Here is a 24,426-nt window from a genome sequence, read left to right as displayed (position 1 = left end):
AAAAGGATTTTTAAAAATTAATTTAATTTTTTTTTAATGGAAGTATAGTCAGTTTACAATATGGCGTCAATTTCTGGTGCACAGCACAGTGCTTCAGTCACACATGTACATACATATATTCTTTTCCATTATAGGCTATTACAAGATATTGAATAGAGTTCCCTGTGCTGTACAGTAGGACCTTGCTGTTTATCTATTTTATACATAGCAGTTTGTATCTGCTAATCTCCAACTCCCAATTTATCCCTTCCCACCCCCTTCCCTCCCTGATAACCATGTTTGTTCTCTATCTGTGAGTCTGTTTCTGTTTTGTAAATAAGTTCATTTATGTCTTTTTTTTTTTAGATTCCACATATAAGTGATATATTTCTCTCTTTTTCTGGCTTACTTCACTTAGAATGATGATCTCCAGGTCCTTCCACGTAGCTGCAAATGTCATGATTTCATTCCTTTTCATGGCTGAGTAGTATTTCATTGTGTAAATACACCACAACTTCTTTATCCAGCCATCTGTTGGTGGACATTTAGGCTGCTTCCATGTCTTGGCTGTTGTAAATAGTGCTGCTGTGAACATTGGGGTGCAGGTGTCTTTTCAAATTAGAGTTCCCTCTGAGGATATATGCCCAGGAGTGGGATTGCTGGATCATAGGGTAAGTCTATTTTTAGTGTTTTGAGGAATCTCCATACTGTTTTCCACAGTGGCTGCACCAAACTGCATTCCCACCAGCAGTGTGGGAGGGCTCCCTTTTCTCCACAGCCTCTCCAGCATTTATCATTTGTGGACTAGAAAACGGAATTTAGTTAGATTACACCACCAGCTAGATTACAGGGGTTTGGAGCTCATGAATGAGAAGAGGAAAGCCCTTACCTAAACTTTAAACAATCAAAAAACTCAGATAAGTGGACATCTAAGTGTTATTCTGTAAATACTATTTAAGGAAAGGAAGGGAGGAAGGAAATGAACATATGTTAAAATTTTACTGTGTAGCAGAAACCGGTCTGGCTGCTCATTTAATTCTTAGGACCACGCTACAGGGCAGGGGTCATTACCTCATTTTACAGATGAGAAACAGCAACCTCGTTACACAGGGGCAAACCAGTCGTCCACACTATGGAGAATGCTTCAGTTACTGAACATAACCAAGTAAGTAGCTGATACGTACAGCTGACCAATGACGAATATACAGTCAATGAGCAATAAAACTATCTGTAGTTAAATCTGCCTCTGTATAGCTGCACTGTAATTATATAAGATACAGATTTATGTGAGGCTTAAGTAAGTAATTATGTGTCTAATTGCATTCGCTGTAAACAGAGTTGTGAGAGACACTAAAGATCATCTGAAGAGAAAGAAAAATACAATGTGATACCACTTCTATATAGAATCTGAAAAAAAAAAAAAAGACACAAATGGACTTATTTACAAAACAGAAACAGACTCACAGAAGTAGAAAACAAATTTAAGGTTACCAGGGTGAGAAAAGGGGGTGGGAAGAGATAAATTGGGAGTTGGAGATTTGCAGATACAACGACTGTATATAAAATAGATAAACAACAAGGTCCTACTGTGCAGCACAGGGAACTATATTCAATACCTTGTAATAACGTTTAATGAAAAAGAATATGAAAACAAATAAATGTATGTACATGCATAACTGGGACACTGTGCTGTGCACCAGAAATTGACACACAACATTGTAAACTGACTGTACTTCAATTTAAAAAAGAAAAAAAAAAAGATAATCTGGTCCAACTTGTTGTTTTCACATCCACCCTACAGACATGACCGAGTGTCCCCCGCGTGTCACCTATTTCTGGTCGTGCCAGAGTGAGACTCTGAGAAACCTCATGGGCACCTGACACCATCGTGTGTTGGGAGGATGGGGAACAGCCCCCCAAATAAATTGGTGCAACCCCCTCTGAAAAGCACTTTTCATCGCCTGGATGACAACCTGCTCACCAGGCAGGGTACAGGGGCTTGTAAAAGTCCAGCTCCGGGAAGCGCCCGAATTCGCCCAGGGACACAGGGACACAGAACGTGGCCATCCGTGTGAAGGCGGACGCTGGCGCCGTGCGGATGCGTGAGGGACGTCAGCGACGTGGGGAGTTCCTCTGCTGAGCAGAACTGAGCGAAAGACATCGTTGGGGTCGAGAGGTTCTTGTCTTGTCACAGGAAGAATTCAGAGACAAGACACGAGGTTAAAAATCAAAGCAAGGATTTATTAAGGGATAGACAGTACGGTGTCAAGGAGAGAGCGGGCAGACTCAGGTGGGTAGCTGCCCCGTGTTTCCTTAGCAAGCGCGTTATGTGAGTGTAAAAATGAATGGGCAGAATATTGATTGGTGGGGAGGGGTTTGGGGTCATCTTCCTGATCTCCATCCCAGCCCCACCTTCCCAGGTGGGGAGGGGGGATTTTTCATCCTTATTTAGTCTTGGTTGGGAAGTTGGATGAGGTCATAATGAGCAAAAGGTGACATTTGGACGGAGGTCATAACGATCGAAAGTTGCATTCGGATGGTGGGGATTCCTGCCCTGTCCCACCCTTCTGCCTCCAGGACGCTTATCAACCCAGAAGGTAAGGATTTTTTAAAATCAATCCAGAGGGTCCTGTTTTTTCTTGGTCTGTCCCAGGAGCCCTGTTGTCCACAAGATGTATGGTTTTCTGCCATTTGCCTGTGTCCCCCTTTCTCTGCTCATCTCTAGCTACCTGCCTGCTCTCACAGACCCAGGGACGCATGTATGTACGTGGGACCCCCGTTCCCTCCCACATGGGCAGAAATAAGCAAACTGGACTGTGAGGGAGACATATTTAGATGGTGAACTACAAAGGAAGAGAATGGGGGTGCCCACATCAGGATGGTGGTTCCCCAGTGAGGCCGGGGTGGGGGCACAGGGAAGATGGTCTCAGCGGCCTCCTGCCACGGGCCAGGCGTCACGCAAGGACTGGTCAGTGCTCTGTGTGAGTGCCGTGTTTCACAACAACGCACTAAGGCCGCCTTGCTTGGGTACACGCGAGCTCGATGGCAGATGTCGCACACTGACGTCCACACACGTGCATGTATTCAGCGTTTGCTCGTGGATGTACGTACTAGTACAAGTGATCTTGCGCTTTGTGTCCCCTGATTTCGGTCCTTAGTGAAGTTTCCACCGTGAACAACTGACATCACAGTGAACCGAGACGTTCCCGCTGAAACTGAAGGAAGGGGGAGGGCCTGCTTAGCACGCACGAGGCCCTGGGTTCCATCCCCGGTCCCTCCGTCACGTGAATAAATAAATAAACCTGATTACCTCTCTCCCCAGAGATGGGATAAAGCAAAAACAGTTTAAAAAAATTTTTTTTAAATGAGTAATAAAAACAAAGGGAAGGTGGCCTGCCCTGGACTTGCCAGCTGGTTGCAGCTCAGGCTTGGCTGTCGGGGGGCAGGGAGGTGGGGGCAGTGTGGCATTCCAGGGGACGGTTTATGGCTTTGCCGGGACTAATAAAATGTGTGAGCGACTTGCTCCAGGCCCGGGCCCGGGACGCGCCTCTGTGGCTGGGGTTGCGGGGAAGACCCCTGGGTTCTGACAGCCAGGTGAGCCCAGCGCAGGACAGAGCCCCTCTGTGCGCTCGCCTGCCACGCACTGGCAGGCCCCGCGTCTCTCTCCCCTTTTCTGGCTGTCTGGAATCCCTTCGGGGTGGTGCCTGGGCCTAAACACAGCCTCCTCCCAGCCCGAAAGCCCTGTGACTCCTTTTCTGCTGGGAGGGAGGGCGATGGTGTGGGCAGGGCACCCGCCCCCAGGGCCACGTCAGGCTCTTCCTGGCACAGAGTGGGTGGCAGCACCTCAAAGCCCTGCCCAGCTTACCTGCTCCTTGAACTCCCCAGCCCAGAGAACTTGGCGATGGCCCTGGCTCTGCGTGAAGGGCTCTGGGATCACGGGGAGGGGGAGCATTCAGACTAGCAAGGGGTCCCAGCCCCTGAAACAGGCCACCTGCAGGAGACATCTGCCCCTTTCCTGCCACTGAGGGCTGGTCCTAGATGGTGAGGTCAGGGAACAGGACAACAGACCCCACCTGTCCTCCGTGATGCACACACATTTCTTTCTTTCTTTGTTTTTTTTGGGGGGGAAGGGTGGGTAATCAGATTTATTTTTAATGGAAGTACTGGGGATCGAACCCAGGACCTCGTGCGTGCTAAGCACACGCTCCATCACTGAGCTGTACCCTCCCCACACACGCATTTCCAAGAGCAAGGCCGGAGACCAAGCTGCTGCCTCTGGTAGCCTTCTGGTTCGGTTTGGTTCGATTCTGAAGCACGTTGAGTTTTTTTTCAGCAGTCATTTCTCCAACCATCCCAGTAACGAGCTTCGTAAAATGGCCAGTTAGGCACGGACTTCGTAGTGGAGGCCACCAGCTAAAACGTGCCGGGCCGCGGTCTCTCTTAAACCCTCGTCCTCGCGCGTCCACCGTCCAAGAGAAACAAATCAAGGTATCTTTTCCAGACCAGGATTTATTTTCATAAATTAAGCACAAAATGTTGAGATCATTACATTCTTTGGCCGAAGTCTGTTGACTTTCGGCGTGCTTTGAATAGTTTTGGAAGTTGACTCTTGCATCAAAGCGATTTTTTCCCCCTCTCTGAAAAATACAGAGGAATAAGGAGATGGGGCTGTGAATGTGAGTGACGGCCAGCTTCAGCCCGGAGACCCTCTCGGAGGCAGGACCGAGCGCAGGCAGAGGGGCCGGCGGAGGGGCCGTGGCGGGAACCCGGCTGAACCGAAGCCAGGAAGCTGTTACTCACTCCCAAGGTGTGGTTCCAAACCGGGTGAGACTAACATTTATAATTCTCCTAGAAGAACGAGGGAACAAAACTGAACCCAAGTTAAATGCACGGATTTCAAGGGAACCTGTCTCCCGCGTCGTTTAACCCGGGGACACAGGTGTGTGGTCTCTGACCTGCTGGCACTGGCCAGCAACACATCTTAGACTGTTAAGATGCTTTAACTCAGAAAGTCTCCAGTGTCAGCCTGCGGAGAGGGGGGAGCTTTGCATTCAAATGAGTCTCAGTCCTTCTTTCCCCAGTTTGGATCAGGCGTGGGTGGAGCCGGAGGAAGGCACCTTTCTTCCCTGGAATCAGACCCTGTATCCATCTGCTCGGGTCACGACAACAAGCCAACACTGACGCTGACTCCTCACCGTTCTGGAGGCTGGACGCCCACGATCGAGGTGCCGGGAGGTTAGTTCCTGGTGAGAACCCTGTTCCTGGTGTCCTCTCCTGGCAGGGGTGGGGACGGGGGAGGGAGAGAGGGGGAGAGAGAGCGCTGGTGTCTCTTCCTCTTCTTCAAAGGGCGCTAACCCCATCAGGGCCCCCCCATGACCTCATCACACTCAGGGTCGGGCTTCAACCTATGAACCTGGGGGACACAGGCATTCCGTCCGTGACAGACCTAAGCACCTGGCCCCTCAAGGCTCCACTCTTGTTATTAACCTGAGTTTTTAAAAACAAGCATCCAAGCTGGTGTGGGGGGTGAGGGTGGGAGAAGAGGGGAGGCCCGGGGCTGGGGCAGGGGGAGGCTCATCCCACTACGGATTTCACAGGCCCCCGGAGACACGTGGTCCCTAAGCATCGTGTGCCATTTCCTCAACACCAGCTTGTCCCAGCGGGGCCAGCGGGGGCTGCCATCATAGGTCCCCAGTGGTGCACATAATGCGGACTGCTTCCCCAGACGGTCCTTGCCGACGACCCCCGTCATCCTGACTTGAATCCCGGCAACCAGCCGTCGCCACCGCCTCCTCGCTCGAGGGCAGAGCCGGGCCAGAGTCCACGCCAGGCACCGGCAGCAGAAGTGCCCTCCCATGACAGCCCAGGTCAGCCCAGGTGGGGATGCAAAAGGCGTCCCGGCGGTGGGACCGACTGTCACAACCTACATTGTATCTCTAGCTTGCGCTCTGCAGCACGGAGAAAGCTCTTCAAACCAGTGCCGGCTGCAAGTCTCAGGTCACTCAGCCTCACCGATAAACCAGGGGTCCCGGGAGCCACGTGCACCGCGCTCCTTCCCTGTCCCACATGCAACGCTGTCCGCGGGTCCCCGGCCCAGCCCCAAGTGCACGGCCTCTCTCAGCCTCCCGCGTCTATCCACCCTGTGCTGATACAAAGGAGCCTGGGACCCCATCCTGGGAGACTCCAGCCCATCCACCGCTGCCTGGAGCGGTGTGTGCCCCAGCACCGGGTCGCCACCTTCCTCTCTACCTGCCTCCCAGACCTCGCCCATTCCTCCACCATGGTCCCTGCCCGTTTGCCTCTGGAACCCTGTCCCTTCCCTGCTAGACCCACACCCCCAGCCTCCGATATGCAGAAGGCGCTCAGGCCCTTAAGAAGCCTGGCGAGGAGAGCGCGTGCCTGGGCCCCACTTTCCAGATGAGGGAGCACAGGGCTGAAGCCCAAATTTCTTGCCAGCACCCCCCTCAAAGGATGTCCCCCTTACAGGACAACAGGAAAACTCAAAACTTATAGTCAAGACAGTTAAAAAAAATTAACCCCCACGCCATCCCGGCCTCACAGCTGACTCGCTGGGGTGGTAACTTTCCAGACACCTGCGGCAGCTTGAAATTTGCATGTCACTAAGAGGAAGCATCAAACTCAGGCTAAGAATGAAGTGAGCAGCGAGACCGAAAGTAGGGAACCGGAAGCTGGAGGCCAGCTGGGCCCTGCAGGTGGGCCTGAGGGACGGGGCCTGAGGGACGGGGCCTGAGGGCCGGGCTGCAACCCCACCGCTGACACAAGCATGCAGGGACCCTCTGCTTTTGCATATTCTGAAAATGCACCCAGTCTGTTTCAGGGTGGGGGAGAGGGAAAAAAAAAGTTGGGAATGTTAGCAGCTAAAATATGATGGAGACTATTACCGAGTCCACGTTTATTCTGCTCCCCTCACGACAGGCCACCAATTGGGCCTGAGGTGTTGGGACAGGAATGGCAACTTTATCCGGAAAGCCAGCAGACCGAGAAGATGGGGGACTCATGTCCTGGAGAACCATCTTCCCCAAGTCAGAATTCAGGCTCCTTTTATGCTAAAAGGGGAGGGGGTGTGGCTGGTTGTTGCAAACTTCTTGCTGCAGGAATCCTTTGTTCTTACGTCTGTCCCCATGGGTCAGGTCATGGTGCCCCTGCAAACCTCCCACAAGGCAAGTGTTAGTCTCTGTTCCGCAACTTTTTATCTCTGTATGTACGGAAAACTGTTACACCCTTAAAGGCCAGAGCCTTGAGGATGGGCTCTCCTGTGTGTTTCAGGCTCGAGGCAACGTTCTTTTACAAAAGGTGCAGAACCAGCGCGACTGAGCCCAGGAAACAGAGCCCAGGGTCAGAGCCAAAGAAGCAAGACTTCCTTGTACATAAGTCTCTGCTCGTGTTTTTTTTTTTTTAATCGCTTTTGTCAAGTTCTGCAGGAGGCTAATTATTCTGTCAGATTTAAAGCTCTGGATGCCTGCCAGTTCCATGTTGCTTTTCAGAAATACAAAGTCTATTTTCTCTCCCCTTAGGGATGTCTGACGACTAAGATGAGCATCCAGTCTTTAAAAAGTCGTTGCTAAAAATCCAGGAGGGATAAAGAAGAAAGCTGGTGGCCCCTCTCATTCGCTTCTCTCTGCATCCCAGAGAGGAGGCCCGCCCCGCCTGCCTCTGCTCTGTGTGATGCATTCATGTGACCAAGCACAGGAAGGGCCCATCCAACTCAAGGCCGTCTGACCGTCCCGGGACCTCATCTTCACGACGGCGCGGCTCCTGGACCTGGTGAGTCTTCACGTGCATGAATTCTCTGTCTACAGCGCAATTGCTCCAAAGCGTTCAGTGTTTCTTGTTGGTAGGATCTCATTCAGGTTCCAGGGAGCTTTCCCCCGACGTGCCACACAGTTCAGGTTCGATGACATTGGTGTCTGTATCCATCGCTGTTAATTCACGTACCGCGTCTCTCCTCCCTCTGTGGGGAGTTCTCCTGGGGGAACAGAGCTGCTCGGGCAGCGAACCCGCCTGGCACACGGGCATCACCCAGGCCGAGCCTCCGGGAGTCTGCAGAGTAGACGGGAGACAATGCCTCGTGATGCCGAGAATCACCTGTCGTCTGAGCCCCTGCTGAGTTCCTGTTCCCTTTGTGCAACTTGTTCTCTGAACAAACAGCACAGCTCTGAGCCCTGTCCTCCCCAGGCTGGTGGGAACCCCATCCTGCCCCCCGGGAGGTCCCACCTCCCCTCTGGCTTTACTACAGCTCTGGGATTTCTTTCAAACCTCCACGGATAAACAACCACACCGAAAAGGGCACAGAAAACCCTACTGAATTATCCCAGAGTGGACACACCTGTGTAACCGCCTCCCAGGCCCAGAGACAGCGACAGCGGTCCAGAAGGCCAGACACCCGCCCACCTCGGGCTCACCCTCCCTCCCTCCCTGTCGGCACAGATAACACCGTCCTGGCATCACACCGCCTCCCGGGGCCTCCTTCCTCCGTTGTCGCGGTCAGGTACCCTGTCTTCCTGCGCCTGCCAAGCCCAGGAGCTGATGGCGGGGCTGAGGCCAGCAGCTCACAGCCCACACAGACCCCACACCCCGAGCCCCGAGGCTGGCTTTGCCCAGGGATCCTGGTGGCATGCGGTGCCCGGTGACACAGCCTGCTGCAGGTGTCAGGGGGTCGGCCTTCAAGGGGCACACGGCTCCCGATTCTTCCGCAGGCAAAGGTGCCTGGCCGCCTCTGACTCCTGCACACTCTGTGAGGGCGGGCCGGGCCTCCAGGACCCTCGGGAGGCCTAGAATTTCACCGACGTCCTGTAATTTTCAGTCCCTGCGTCTATTTTCAGGCCCTGGCTGCAGAACACGGAGACGCGAATGCTCCACCGCGTTGTGATTGTAGCCCTGACGGCTGCAGCAACAGACGGGGACGGCGGGGCGGCCAGCCCCGTAGACAACAAGGGTGTCCGTATTCCATACCGCGCAATGGCCTCTAGAGACGAAGCGTGTGAACAGGGATGTACGTGTGCGATAAACTGCGTCCCTGTGCTGTGCACCAGAAGCGAACACAGCACTGGAAGAAGGAAGCTGCGGTCTTTTCAAACATGAATGTGAAAGGAATGGCAGAGATAACTTTAAAAACATACTCAGTGTACGTGTCATCTCATAGAAATGAGCTGACCCGTCCCCTGGGATTTTGATAGACTCACTTTTTAATAATTCAAATGCAGTGATTTTGCCCCAAAAGCTGTAGTTCTCATTCAGCGCTGCCCTAATTCCTCCTGCGAGACGAGGTGACTTACAGGCAGTTCATCCAGAACCACAGGCTCGCCGTAAGTACCAGCTCAGGACTCCAGGCCGAGCAGGACGCGGGGACTGGCTCTCTGCTCCCTCCTGAAGCTCTGGGCCCCCGAACGATGGCGCTCACACCCGGGGACCCTCCCCCCGTCTCCAGGTGAGGCGGGCACCACGCAGGTGGGTCCTGGGGGTGGTGGAGGGGACACACCCGGGAAGGGAAGATGCCTGGAGCCCGTGGACTGGGGGTGACGGGAGGTGTGCATGTGGAACGTTCTAGAGCCCCCGGGGGTGGGGGGGGGCTGCATAAAATAAGAACGTCACCGGGGAAGGAGCAGGCTGTGTCCGGGTGGGTGGTGGCCTGGAGGGGCTCAGGGAATCACCAGGTCCAGTCTCCGGGCACCTGGCGTGGAGACGGCCGTGGGGCTGAAGCCGGCCGGCGGTAAGAGGGAGGGACTGGGTCACCAGGGCCAGGCACGCACACTATTCCTCTGACGACGCCCGTTTGTTCTCGCCCAGGTCAGCCTGGCCTGGAACTGGGCTCGCGTTTATGTGAGACCGCAAACCCGAGACGCCCCAAAGGGCTTAGGGCTCCCAGGGTGACCCCGGGAAGCCTCAGGTTCACCGAAGACACACAGAAAAAGGGGCTCCACGTTTCACTCTGAGTCTCATTTCCGTCGTCTTAAAGTTGAGCGACGAGGCAGAGGACGAGGGAAACAGCGAGAAGCTGTGTGTTCCAGGGAAAGAGGTCAGTATTCCTGCAGTGCTTTTAAAGCCTGAAATCTCCCGGAGCCTCCGAAGGGTCTCGCTGGGGCCGACAGCGTACATTTGTCCGAAATACCTTCGATGACTTACGATTTGTTTTTGCAGCGTTCCTGTGACTCAGGCCTTCGGTCCATAATTCACATGGGATCATTCTGAGGTTTTGTGTGGAGGGGATTACATCAGGACAGGAGGTCTTCTGAGAGGAGCCGTAAACATCCAGACGTGACTTCCTGGAGCCCGGTGGCCTTGGGGATTTTGGGGGGGGGGTGCTGGTGAGGGCTCGCAGGGGTCATCTCTGTGCGCCCGTGGTCAGTCAAGTAGGCCTGGCAGGAAACCCAGAGTGTGTGCTGCGGGGTGGCCGGCCTGGCCCAGTGACCACGGACAGCGCCTCTCTGACCTCAGTTCTGCTCTGTGCAGGGGGGTCAACTCCACGCCCCGCTCACGTCCCAGGGTTTTGAGAGGGTCTCGGTGAGACGGGTGCCCGCATGAGCACCTGGCAAGGAGGGTGTGAGCCTCAGTGATGATTGTGGGGTGAAGGTGAGGCAGCTGACGGAGGGGTCTGCACCGATGGGGGGGCCTGCACTCCTTCCCATGGGAACAGGGCGACAGTCTGGCAGTGCCCCTGGCACCCACGCCCCTGGATAAGGGTCCCTGCCCAGGAGCAGGGCCGGGGGACAGTGGACACAGGGGCCCCCAGGCAGCTGACGGGGGCCTCAGCTGTCATGTCAGCTCAGTTTGGAAACATTGGAGAGGGAGCTGGGGTCTGGGCTCCAGGGGGGCCGGGCCGAGCTCCCGCCCTCAGGGGCCCCCACCCCCTGGAGGCGAGGGAAAGGCACCCAGTGCTCTGGTGTTCCAAGGCCATGCTGCTGTCTGTCCCTCCTCGGGGAGGGATCCGAGCCGGGACGTGAACCTGGTCCCCACCCGCCTTCCAAGGTCATTTAGGCTCAGACACAGCCCCCTCCTCCGCAAAGCGTGACCCTCTCGCGATGAAGCCCGTCCAGCAAAACCAGAGAGAGGGGCTGTCCGTGAAGTTAGGAACTGACCACCCCCCCAAGCCCCCACCCCGAGAGGGGGATGCGGGGCCCCAGCCACCCGCACAGCTACTGAGGGTCCACCCCAACCAGGCTTCGCAGTGGGAGTTCGGAGCGGATGCTCCCGCAGGTGGACAAGGAAATCACGATGTGGAGGCAAGGCTGCTCTGCTGGTGGAGAAACGCCTCGCTGTCCTGGCCTGACAAACACAGGGCCCCACAAGGTCTGAGGAGACAGCAGAGACCACGAGCACGGTCCCTTCCTTAGAGGTGCCGACATCCGGCCGTCCAGTCACCCAGAGGGACGCAGCATAAATACAGGATTCCTGCTTAAAATGTGTAGGTTGTCGAGCGTCCTTGGAGTGACCGGTGAGTTTCCACTTCTTACCACGGGTGAACCCAAGGATTTTAAAGCCACTGATGGGTCTGGTCCAGAGAAATCTTTTCTCCTTTCTGACACTGAAATTGTTCCATCATTCATCACTGGAAGCCCCTTCAGGTTGGGTTGTCCACCTCTCGACCCGCCCCGGCAGCCTCCGAGAGCCTCCACTCCGCAGGGAGCCTCGGACGGTCCGGACTCCACTCAAGCCAGGGCGGAGCCATCGCCTCAGACTCCCGGTGCCGTCTGATGGGGAATCAAGAGTTCAAGGGCACAGGCGGGGTGAAGCCCAGCCCCCGCGCAAACCCACCCGCCCAGCATTGACACCAGCAACTCTAAAGTCCTTAGACTCTGAAGTCACCCCGGGGAACCACTTAAAAATGCCCCTCCTGGGCCCCACTCTCAGCAGCTCTAATTCAGAAGGTCCAGGGTGGAAGCCGGAAGCTGTGTCCTGACCCTGCCCTCAGTGACTCTCAGGGACGGTCACTCGCGGTTGGCTCCGGAGAGCGCAGGGAGCTACGTTCCATTTCTCGTAATAAACTACAATGGAAAAGAAACTGAGAATGGATGTGTAAATATGCATGTGTGTGTGCGTAAGACGAATCGCTTTGCTGTACACCTGAAACTAACTGTATAAATCAGCTACACTTCAATTAAAAAACTAAAATTTAAATCAATTTTAGAAGTTAGCTCCAGCGGGGGCCTGTGGAAGGTTTTCTTTTTGACCTTCCAGAGAAGCAGAAACCCACAAGTTTACCCACGGTCACCAGAGAGGTCATTTGGGGCCAGAACCTTGAGTTGCATTTTAGGAAGTTTTCTCTCTCCTGAAATATTTTTCTTTTTTTTTTCAGTTTTCCTGGGGGCGGAGAGAGAGGTGAATCATTGACTGCTTTCTTTCAAAACGCAACGTGCTCCTCGTCTCAAACCACCCCGAATGTATCGATGAACTGGGTGGCCATGTCAGATGGAGACATGACTGCAACCTTCTCAACAATAACAAGGGAGAAGCCTGGGAGAGAAAACCCATCCATCTCGTGTGGTGGGGTCTGACGAAAAGTCTCTCTGAGACGTCGAACCCACACATCCGCCTTGGGTGGAGCGAGGAACGCGGAACCGAGGGCCCCCCAGCGTGTCTGAGACTTTCCCATCACTCCGGTCCCCGTGGGCCTGCCTGGGAAATTATGCACTTGTAGTCATTTCTGTTCTCAGTGTTTTGGGGTTTTTTTTTTTTTGGCTGTTTCATAATCCAAAACCAGACCAGCTCCTCTCCCTTGTCAGAAGATGAGTGCAGGGCCGGCTGGGACCCTCTAATTACGAAACCTCAGTGGAATGACTGACATTTTAGGGACTAAAATAGGCCAGCGTTGGAAGACAAACGGAACAGGATGTCCCCTCCCAGCCCGTGAACCGGCCTCCTGGGCCCGCACCCCCCTGGCTGCAGGGAAACTCTCAAAGACGGTAAGACAAGGACCGTTCTTCAGGGTTTTTTGGTCATGAAGCACTGAAGACAGAATTTCTCAAAAATCAAAGGCAGCCTCTGCAATGAAGGCTCTTTTGGGAAATGAAGACAGTTTTGGGGTCTGGGCTGTGAGTCTGTTCAGAGCAGGGATGAGAGTTGGCTCTCCTCCGTGTCTGTCTTGCCTGATTTGGGGGCCGGCCTTGCACAGCGAACGTCACAGCACATGCTCAGTAAATGCTGACGTTACCAAGCAAATGATCCATCGCTCCGTTCAGGGTGAAACTGATGGGTGAAGCGAGCCAGGACCCTCCCAGCAACACGAGGGACCCTCACAGAACCTGAGTCCCTTTCCAGCACTGGGTTTGCTTCCAACAATGCCTTAACCCCACGTTCCCGGATTCCTCTGGGTAATGAAGACCACTGAGACCAGGCACTCCCCTGGCGAGGTGGCAGCAAAGCCCCCGAAGCAAGGCCCTGGGGCAGGAAGCAGCAGGCTGGACCGGCCCTGCCCTCTCGTCTCCTGACCCCAGAGAGTGCAGCCCCGGGTAGCGGAAGAGGGGCGGGAAAGGCAACCACTCGCTGTGTCCCCTGGCGCTGGTACCAACTCCTTTGGATTTCCCACGAGCTCAGCTGGGCCCGAGGGAGACTCTGTTTTAATGTTTGCCCAAGTCACAGCCACCATTTGGCCAGCCCGCCCCAGAGACAGACCGCGGTGCATTGCTGGCGGCTCCACACGCTGTGGGTGGCTCCGGATCACGTGGCTGAGGACACAGGCCAGTGGCCAAGCAGAGGGGAGGCGGCGTGGGGTCGGCGGGCACCTGGGGACCCTCCGTTCCCACTCTCCCCAGCCCGGTGCTACATACACAGACATTCACGCTCCGCTCACACAGGGCCCTGACCGGTCCATCCCCCGGCTGGCTGACTCCCACGGGGACAGCAGGACAGCTGCCCTTGAGGGAGCAGAGGGCCCCCTGCCCACTGAGGTCCTCCCCCTGATGGATGGAAGCAGCCACCGCCCTGCAGAACCTCCCGGGTCTCCCCTTGACTTATGGGCACACGGAGGGGCTGTCTTGCCTTTGCTCAGCAATCTCCTGCTCTCCTGAGCCCACTGCCCGGCAACAGCGTCCCCAACATGTTACTGAGTCCAGACTCGTCCTGCTCGCCGCATGACAGGCCAGTAAATCGGGAGACGAGGTGTTGGGGCAAGGCAGAGCGACTTTGTTCAGAAAGCCGGCAGACCAGGAGGATGGCAGGCTAATGTGTTGGAGAATCATCCTGCTCCAGTCAGAACAAACGCTCCTTTCATACAAAAAAAAACAACCTGGTCGAGGAGGCGCACTGGAACTTAGGGTGCCTTCCTGACGGAGCGAACAGGACCCGGAAAGCCTGTGACTCTGGCCGTGTTTGTTTCGTGTTCCAGGTCACGTGGTTTCTGCATCTCAGCCCCACCACCCGTAGGCAACCTCGCCTCCACGAGACCCGCTGGGGATGGCCATTTCCCGTCTCCATCCTGATCTGCTCAGACCCGGCCTCCAGACCAGCGGCAGGTGCTTGTTAGAAATTCAGGATCTCAGGTCCCAGCCCAGACCTCGGGAGTCAGAATCTGTGTTTCAACACGACCCCTTCCCCTGGTGATATGAGTGGGAGGCGGGAAGCCCCATAAAAAAGACCGGCAGGACCCCAGGCAGGGCCACTGCTCTCCTGCCGGCACCACCCGGTCCCCTGGCCCAGCAGCTCCGTCTCACTTTTTGCCTCTGAACCAGCTTACTTACCCCTAAAATTCTATTGGTTCCCTGAGCTCACTTCTGATTGGTTATTTCCTTCACTCCTGATTGGTCCATTTCCCTCACTCCTGATTGGTTATTTCTTTCCCTCCTGATTTGTTATTTCTCTCCCTCCTGATTGGTCCATTTCTACAAAGCTTGTTCCTAATTAGTCAACTTTTGTTATACCTCATTTGCATATGATGTTGCAAAGTGTAAACTGGCACCTATAAAGGCCTGTGTAAACCTGCAGACGGGGTCCGGAGCTTGGGGTGTTAACTCCTGAGGGCCTGCTGGTGTAATAAACCTGAGTTCTCCAACCTTCCGAGTGCTGCTTGGTCTCTCGCCCGGATCCAGGTTGTTGCTGTAACACATTTTTCTGCAAAGTGTGCAGGTAAAGCCTGAGAAGCTGTGCTTTTTCCAACAGGGCAGAGAGTGAGACTCGCACATGCCAGGTCTGAGAATGGTCGTCCCACTACTGGGCTGTGTAAGCTGGACGCTGTGCCCACTGAGTCTGAATTTGCTCATCTAGTTGCTGAAGACACTCAGCAGATCTCTTTCTGCCGCAGCTACAAAAGCAAAGCCAACAAGACAGAGGCATTGGAGACGTAAGTGGGAGGGCAGTCTAGGAAGGCAAGTCTGGGTACCTGACTCAGCCTGATGGTTAAGTCAGACCGAACAGCTGCTCTGTTTCCACATTTCATTCTTCCTTGCAGTGTAGCTGATTTACTGTGCTAGTTTCGGGTGTACAGCACAGCAACCCGGTTACACGTCGACGTAAATATACCTCTATTTTCAGATTCTTTTCCACCATAGCTTATGACAAGAAACTGAGCGTAGTTAGAGAAACAGCTGCTTTTGATCTTAGAAAACTCCCCACGCCCGACCTCGACCACACGGCCCAGGGGGATTTGCAAAGGTGGAGCAGGGCTGGGTTTTTCCAAACAGCCAAGTGCATGGTTGCTGGTGGCGGCGGCCTCACATTCTCACTTCTTGTCTCTCAGAGATGGAGCATGGAGTATTAATCTGTGTGGGTCTGCCCTCGGACACTTCCCATCTCATTTGTTAAAAAAAAAAAAAAAAAGACTTAAAAAATATATATACCGGGGGGGTAAAGGCAGTGGGAAGGGATAAATTGGTCTTGAGCAGAGATGGAAATGTTAGCTGCTTTGATTGTGGTGGTGGTTCCATGAGTGTCTACATTTATCAAGATTCATCAAATTATACACCTGAAGTATGTGTGGTTTACTGTACAGGAACCCTACCGCCATAAAAGTGCTAAAAAAGTTGGGAAAAGAAAAAAAAGAACAAGACTTAAAACAAATGCTCCAGAGCTTTAGAGAAAAATCGAAAAACGGTCTGCGTCTAATGAATTCCCGGCAGTGCAAAAGCTAACGTTAACATTCCTTCTGAGTCAATATTTGGCATCTGTACCATGTTTGGACTGAAAGGCTTTTTTTTAAAAAGAAGAAGGAGAGAGAGGAGGAGATGGAGAGGGGAGAGAGAAGGGAAGGGACAAAGGAAGGAAGACGTGGGCTTCAGCCTGCTCGTTAAGATGACCCTGTTTGAGGCATGGGTCTGTCCGTCCACCCTCATGCCCTGGTGACCTCGCTCTGCTCAGTCCTGCACCCTCTCCGGACTTCGCCCTCCCCGGTGCAGCCAGCAAGAATAAGTGTGTCCCTCCCCGGGGCCCCCGGAGTGGGCAGTCCTGTGTCCCAGCCTGGGCTGGGCTGGGCGGGCTGAAGCCAAGGCTCCCTCGCAGTGCCCGTCCAGCCCCACCGTCCCTGGGCTGTCCAAACGCATAGCCAATCTGCAGAGACTGGCAGGGTAGTTCATGATGCTGGTGTCAGGCATTTAAGGAAGTCTCCCTTAAATTACTAACTGACCACTAACTGGACAGAAGTGAGCCTTCACTGACCACCACGACCAAGACCGGGGGTGACTGCCCCGACCCTTGGGGGAGGCCTACGGGCCACCAGTCAACGCCCCACAGCTGGCTCTCCGGATGAAAGGTAAAACCCCGATGGGCAGCGCGTGCCCGTTTCTGCGGCTCGAGTCACGTGACACGGCTGAGCTCCAAGGGGAAGCAGTGTCCAGGGTGACACCACCGCCTGGTTTCCATGGCTCCCCACGCGGACAAAGCAGACAGAGACAGCCCGGAGCCTCAGCAGCAGTGACACAGTGAAATAAAAGTGATTTGGGACCTGGCAGGGGATCCTGGCACATCGGTCCCCGAGTCAGGCGCAGACATGATCGCCGGGGACACTGACTGTCACCTCTGCGGTGACCGCCGTTGACCGAGGCGTGCCTGTATTCAGCAAGAAGACAAAAGTCCCGCAGAAAGCAAAGTTGCCGACCCAACAGGAGGGGTCTCCTGCTGGCTTCTGGGTGTGTCCCGCCTCACCTGCCCCAGAGCCATCCCCGCGTGGGTCACCTGGAAAGCCCTACCCGTCTTCCGGATCCCCTGACCTCCCTGAGCTCCTCTGGGCCTGGCCAGGGACCCCCCGAGCTCAGCACCTCACACCACGTGGTCACCTGGTCTGCCCGCCCCTCAGGTCCGATGCCGTTTTAGACAGGACGCTGGAGGGAGCAGGCGCCTTCCTGTGCTGGAATTCTGAAGTCGAACCCTCAAACTTCCAGTCCCCCTCAACACACGTGAAGGGGGACAGCCACGCCCCCAGGGGTGCGTCGAGGACCACGTGAATATGACCCTGACCTGGCAACCTCACACGTTTCAACGCGGAGGGGCGGGCAGAATCCAGGTTCCTTCCGTATAGGAAGGAGGCTCCTGCTGCCCGCCCCTCCGTGCGTCGCTGACCGCAGGGCCTTACGGGGCCTGACGCTGGGCAGAGGCCGGAGACCGAACAGCAGGAAGGACTTGGAAGATTCACTCCAGAAAGGAATGTTGGCAAAGCAACACTGTTTACTCAGAGGTTGACGTCCAGGTTGGTCCTTGGAACCTTCCATGCTGCTTGGGAGACTTTCGGCATCCCAGCTATGCGGCGGGAGCCGGCCGGGGGAGAAGGCTGCGTCTTGTCACTTTTGTTGGGAGACGTGAGATCTGCTTTGCTTAGCAAACCGTCTCCACGTTTGATCAGGCAGGAGCTGGGGGAACTTGCACAGGGACCACGAGACATAGAACAGTCGCCCCCTGCTCTGGGCTCCAGGGTCTCCGAGGCTCACGGGCCCAACCCAAAAGGATACAGCTTTTTAAAATACTGGAAAATGTCATCTTTTTTTCACACTAGGAATGCAGTCCAAGCCCATGATGGAATACCAAAAAATTGAAGTGTCACATGAGGTCCACAATTGTCAGTCTTCCTACCGCCCAGAGATAACCCAGGTTATCACTGTCAGCATCTTCTTCCAAGATTACTTCTAAGCATATTTTTCTATGTGTGAGCATGTCTTTCCCGTATAACTTGAGACAGTTTGAGCAAAATCTTCTGCTAAGAAAATTCTTTGAAGCATCATTTTTTAAAATTACGTTTTTTTTTAATTGAAGTATAGTTGATTTACAATGTTGTGTTCGTTTCTGGTGTGGAGCATTGTGATTCAGTTATATATACACATTTTCTTTTTCATATTCTTTTTTATTATAGTTATTTCAAGGTATTGAATATAGTTCCCTGTGCTGTACAGTAGGACCTTGTTGTTTACCTATTTTATACGTAGTAGTTAGTATCTGCAGATCCCAAACTCTCAGTTTATCCCTCCAACCCCATTTCCCCCAGTAACCATAAGTTTATTTTCTATGTCTGTGAGTCTGTTTCTGTTTTGTAAACAGGTTCATTTGTATCATTTTTTTTAGATTCAACATATAGGTGATATCATATGTCTTTCTCTGTCTGACTGACTTCACTTAGAATGATCATTTCCAGATCCATCCATGTTGCTGCAAATGGCGTTATTTCACTCTTTTTTATGGCTGAGTAGTATTCTATTGTATAAATACACCACATCTTCTCTATCCAGTCCTCTGTCGATGGACAGTTCAGCTGTGAAGCATCACTTTAAGTGGGCAGATCCAGCCTCAGTCACACGGCCCCTCACGGTGCCCCTGGAGAGTCAGGGCAGGCTGAGTCCAAACCCACCCTCTCTGAGTTTCCGTTTCCCTCCTTTGAAGTGGAGACAACAGCATGTACCTCATGGGGCTGCTGAGAGGATAAGACCAGTTAATGCTTGTGAAGCACAGACAGCCCCCTGCCCACAGGGCGCCCTTGTGATGCAGGAAAGTGGGGCGAGAGGAGGGCCGTGCCCCAGGCCTCTGCCGAGCCCCTGGGATGTGCCCCGCCACGTGAGGGTCCTGGGCTTCACGCGGCTTCAAGAGCGAGCCACAGCTGAGTGAAGGTGGATTTATTCAGAGAGATACATGCTCCATAGAGTGCGGGCCATCTCATCTCACTCAGACGGCAAGAGAAAGGCCAGGAGGTGCTGGGTGGCTGGTTTTTATGGGCTGGGTGGCTTCATGTGCTAACAAGTGGCAGGGTTATTCCCGCTACCTTGGGGAAGGGGCGGGGAGTCCCAGGACCTGGGCCACCGCCCACTTTTTGACCTTTTATGGGGACTGTTCTGGCACCTGCAGGAGGCCCATATCCATGTTAATATATCGCAGTGAGCGCGTAATGACGCTCAAGGTCACTGGGACTTGAGTCTCCGCCTTCTCGGTGCTGATGGCTGTGTGGGTCCTTGAATGGCCGTGCCCTGCCCCCTCCCTCCGGCCTCACTCCCAGGTGTTCACCTGTTCGGTTTCTCCTCACTCTCAACAAGGCTGCAGGGAGCTTCTCTGCACCTGAACCTCGGGTTGTGTGGCCCACAGCACATCCTGCAGTGGTTTCTCCAAAGCAGGAAACGACCTCCTTCCTCTGGGGGTCAGTGGAGGCCAAAGGAGGCAGCTTAATTCAGGAGCGAAGGTGCCGGAAGGTAGGCCCAGGTCCCTGGGCGTCCCCGGGCTCCCCAGCGTGGCTGTGGGGCCTGGAGCTGGGCACCCGGGGCAGCACCGAAATTCAGTGCTCAGAAGAGTGTTTGTTAAACCCACGAAATCACAGGGACGTCTTGGTCACTTCTTGGCCTTCACCTCGAAGGTAAAAGTTGAAATCTGAAATCAAGACCCATCAGGGGAAAGGTCTCTGATTACGACCACTTTGACTTTTTTTCTTTCTCTGAGCATTTTCAGGTTGCGACCGCAAGGCTCAGAAGCCGTTCCCTCTTTGCCGAAGGTCAGGACAGCCCTGAGTTGGACACGCAGAAGTTTGGTTCCGAGATGTCAAACAAGGTGTAACCCCTGTCCAGGTGGCAGGTGGCCCGGCCCCAGCAGGCCCCCGGGGAAGGGGTGGAACCCAGCAGGAGGGGTCAGGTGGAGGCGGGGAGGGGCGTGTCCAGCTGATGGAGAAACCAGAGACGCCTGTAGCCCGTGCAGCGGTGTCCTCACCTATGAATCACCAGTGAGAACCTCGTGAATGCTTTGCAAACTTTTTTTACCATTGTGGTTTTTAAAATTTTTTATTTATTATTATTACTTTTTGTTAATAGAGGTACTGGGGAATCGAACCCAGGACCTCGTGCATGCTGAGCACACACACTTTACCACTAAGCTATCCCCACCCACCACCAGCTTTTTAAGTGGGATCTTTCGTTCAACCAGACTGATACACAAAGAACCCCGACGTTGGCAGAGGACGTCCCGGCTCACAGGAGGCTACGGCAGGCATGTGATGGTTGTCACACGTCCCTTTACAGAACTGGGGGTTCTCCATGTGAAATAAATCCTGGAGCCTGCAAAGCTCGTAAGAACGTTTCATTTTCATCAATAGCTTATCCAAGTGCTTGAGTTTCTTGGCGAGATCTTCGCCTTCCAAGGGTCCAACCGCAGCAGCCCAGATGTGCCCAGAGAGGGCGCACCGGCCCCCCCCGGCCCCCCACCTGCCCCCCATCCTGTGTCAGGGGCGGTGGGCATCTCTCAGGTGTCTGACTTCTGAGGAAGTATTTGCTCTTGACCGAGGCCTTCGGGTGGGGCTGGGGATGCTGGGGCAGAAACGGGGGGCTTCGCGCTGGACTCTGGAGGGTTCGTAAGTGGAAAGAAAGCGGGAACATCGCTGGGTATTTATTTTACTCATTTGTTAAAAAAAGTTGAAAGTGAAGCTGCTGGAACAGACAGCGAGGGACCAGGCCCCGTGGTTGGCGGCACGGTGGGGAGAGGCCGGGGCCCGGCTCCCAGCTCCTAATTCCAGGGAACGACAGGACCTGGGGGGGAGACCCAAGGGGGCTTCCACCCGACGTTGGCAGAACAGAGAACCTGGCAGAGGACACAGACACTGTGTTTTCTCCGGAGAATGAAAATACAATTCACAAAATAATTGGAGTCGACGGTGGGGGGGGCGGTGCTGGGGGGGCAGTGCTGGGGATTTCTCGGGGGGACCCAGAGTTTCTTGGGGTGCAACCCTGGGGAGCCGGGCTTCCTTGGGGTGCTGCTGGCAGCCCCTGGGCAAGCCAGCCTGGCTCCTTCTGTTTGGGGGTCACGGCAGGTACCCCAGGAAGTAGGGGGGTGTGGCCAGGTATGGGCAGGGGTGACCTCCCCAGGGCTGGTTGAGGGGGCACACGCTGGGGACGCCCTCCTGCTCTTTGGGGCCAAGCGGGGATTTATCTGAACTCCTTCTAAACCTCTTCTGTGTAAACTGACGTGGCTAGCTGGGGCTGGCGGCGCCCTGGCAGCGCTGATCCACAGCACAGCCAGCCGGTTCGGCTGAGGAATCCGGCAGGTCGGAAATCTCCCCTGGATCTGCTGGGAATACGCCCATCTGAATTCCTCTGCTGGCTTAAAACGTGCCGGCTTTCCCCACCCCACTCCCCCCCATAAAGCGTGGTCTTTAAATAGAAAAGAACCGCTGGTTACTACGCTGTGGGGTAACAAAGGCCTCCTCTTGAACGTTTGCAATTATGTTGTATGTGGGGTAATTACAAAAACACGGGGCCTTTTTTTTTTTTAAAAGTGCATTCCTGGCCCCAGCCCAGGAATTCTGAGCTCTGGGCTCAGGAATCTGCTGGTTTAGCCGCCCCTCCCCCAGTGTGGTTTGATGATCTGCAGGCTTGGAATCCCCTGCGCGGGCGGGCAGGAGGGGTGGCGGCCTCTGGGTGGGTGAACGAGGCCCAGGTAGCGTGCAATCCAGGAGGCTGCCTTCGGTGGGTACATGGGGGCCTGGGCACAAGGATCTCTGCTGTCACGCTCTCTTGGGCCACCCTAAGTAAGTGCCGGTCATCGTCCAGGTCTGGGCGGGCCCTGGGGAGCCAGGGGAGGGGCCGTGACGGCCAACATTCGTGCTGCGGAGTGCTGGACGCCGTTGTAAACAGAGCACGGAAAATGCTTAACGCTTACGACAGCCCCATCGGGTTGGTACTATTATTACTTCCAATTTTTACAAAACAGGCATCTGAGGCACAGAGAGGTGCATTCATCTTGCCAAAGCCACACAGCAATTGTTTGGCCACTAGGATTTCAAATCCAGGCATCCTGCCTGGCTCCAGGCTGTGCTCCCAGGGAGCCCTCAATGGGGTGGAAAAGACAGAGGGGCCCACCCCACGTGAACACACGCTGTGGTCAGTAACGGGGTGCAGAGGCGGGGCTCTGCAGAGAGTTACTCAGAGTAGAGGAAGAGTGAGATGAATTGGCCTTTGTTGTAGGTTTGCCCACTGGTCCGGCCCAGGGACGATCTCCAGGTGGGAAGTAAGATCAGCAGGAAGCCGGCTGCCTCGGGTCCTGGAGGTGTTATGGGTGGGTGGTCTGCGACCTGGCCCCAGCGTGGCCCCTCCTGCTGGTGTCCCGCAGCCGGGGATCAGCCAGGGGTGAGGCCGGCCCTGGCTACGGGGCAACAGCTGCATTCCTGAGACACTGCACTTATCTATTAATAAAGAAATCATACGTTTCATTTTCAAAGGAACATGTGTTTAGAAGGAATCTTGGGTTGGCCAACTCTTTGTAAACTGGTACCATTTTGTGAATGATTCCTGGAACATGTGTGTGCGTGGGTGAGTGTGGACAGAGACAGAAGCGGGGGCTGGGGGCAGCGGTCCGCACAGCATCCCTCTGGTCACGTCTTCCTGCCCTCAGGCTCCTACTTGCTAGTGACTCGGTCAGGCCGCGCGGACAGCACCCCAGGCCGAGTCCCATGCAGCACACATCTCCAGGAGATGCTGGCCTGAGAGCCTCACCCCAGCGCTCTGAGCCCTGCAGCGAAGTCCCCAGGCTCCCGTTTCTGCCCAGAGAACCCAGGGTGGGGTCGTTCTCCTTTCCTTCGAAGCTTCTTGAGGGATGAGCCCCTACTAAGGCTCGGGGACAAGGTTTACTTGGATTCACAAAGTGTTTTTGGTTCCAGGGGTTTATGAAGAAAACCTCGTCGGATGCAGAATTGAGGGAGGTTTAAAAGTCGTATCACGGCACTCACAGTAACACTGACACTAATGTGGGTGTAGGGTCCGAGCGCTGGAGCCCCGGGCGAGCCCTGCGGGGACCGTGCGGGGCAGCTGACGATGGCAACAGGGATGTGTGAGGGCCTCGTCCCTCCCAGCGGCCGTCTGTCAGCTGACCATGACGCGACTGCCCAGAGCACTCCGAAACGGGGGTCCAGTTCCTAGAATGGCGGTTCCTTGTGCAAAGGACACGGAGCGTGAGAGGTGCGAGGGCGTCATGGGGACGAGCATGGTTCCCAGGTGAGCTGGGCTCTGCGTGGGTCTGGACCAGGAGCAGACACAGGCTGCCGGCCCGGGGGCCGGGCAGATCCTTCAATGACCGGTGACCTGTCGGGTGTTCTGGAACCAGGACGTCTGATTGAGTCTAGGAAGGGCAGGGGAGGCCCTGCCCGGCAGTGACTGGGGACAGCCCGCTGGAGTTTCTCCACGTGGGAGTCCCGGCCACATCACATGTCAGCAAAGTGCTTCAGGGTTCTGGGTGGAAAACTGCTGAGTGAACGCAAAATATCTGAGTAATTCCTTCTGTAATTCATAACTGTTTAAGTGCGGAAAAAAAAAAAAGCAAAACACAAAAGCAAAACCACAAATCCCCAGGCCAGTGGTCTGTCTGCTTGGGTATTTACTTCTATGAATTGGGAGCAAGAGAATGGACCAGCCCTCCCCAGTCCCCCCAGTCCCCCTCAGACCCCGTGGGACCCCGCACGGTTATCAGACCAGAGCTTCGCAGGGTCCTGGCACTGAGCCCCGCCCCCAGCCAACCTCCAAATCCCCCCCAAGCCAGCGGTGCTGGCCACACCGTCACAGCGCGGCCGGCGGTGCCCTCACTGTGCCGGCCGATGCGAGGCTGCAGGGGCACGTTCGGAGGTCTTGTGCAGGCTGTACTTCGGTTTTCACAGCCCCACCCTACAGATAGTAAAACGGAGGCTCGCCCAGGTGTCACGGTGCAGCCCCAAGATTCTCTCATGGCTCCTGACTGGAAAGGGCCCAGCTTACCATCCCACTGTCTGCCGCTCCCTGCCCGTCCCTCCGGCCCGGGGCCTGGTGCTCTCCAGCCAGGCTCTCACCTCTGTCCCCGCGCAGTCTTGCCGGGCCGTGTCCTCCTTGTGTCTGCCAGTGGCACCGCCTTCTCAGGGCACCCGCCCCGCACACTCCCAGCCCCTCCAGGGAGCCTCCCCTTCACACCCCTCTGTGAACCCCAGCCTCTGGGGGCCTCTCTGGGAAGGGTCCCTAGCAACCGGAGCCGTTCCTTGGGAGAGGGGGCCGGTGTTTCCCAAGCCGGGTGGTCCCCTCTGTGGGAGGC

General features: G+C 55.0%; 1 long non-coding RNA gene across 16 annotated transcripts; it reads left to right on the top strand.

The window, feature by feature from the left end:
- Nucleotides 1-4,574: 4,574 nt before the first annotated feature.
- On the top strand, nucleotides 4,575-20,436 carry LOC123615414 (uncharacterized). 16 transcript variants are annotated; one of them, XR_012504321.1, is made up of 11 exons: nucleotides 4,580-4,803; nucleotides 5,061-5,225; nucleotides 5,577-5,846; nucleotides 6,569-6,692; nucleotides 7,267-7,363; nucleotides 7,515-7,764; nucleotides 8,823-9,427; nucleotides 9,787-10,015; nucleotides 10,138-17,608; nucleotides 19,840-19,938; nucleotides 20,308-20,436. It is a non-coding gene; the product is annotated as an uncharacterized LOC123615414 (long non-coding RNA). The 16 variants fall into 16 exon arrangements; XR_006722982.2 differs by having other exon boundaries at nucleotides 4,577-4,803; nucleotides 10,138-19,938; XR_012504333.1 differs by lacking the exons at nucleotides 19,840-19,938; nucleotides 20,308-20,436 and having other exon boundaries at nucleotides 10,138-11,431; nucleotides 11,553-14,984.
- The last annotated feature ends 3,990 nt before the right edge of the window (nucleotides 20,437-24,426 follow it).

This window comes from Camelus bactrianus, chromosome 36 (genome assembly GCF_048773025.1).
Source record: "Camelus bactrianus isolate YW-2024 breed Bactrian camel chromosome 36, ASM4877302v1, whole genome shotgun sequence".
Classification (NCBI taxonomy): domain Eukaryota; kingdom Metazoa; phylum Chordata; class Mammalia; order Artiodactyla; family Camelidae; genus Camelus; species Camelus bactrianus.
Note: the sequence above shows the minus strand (reverse complement) of the source record. Positions and strands in the feature narration are given on the sequence as shown.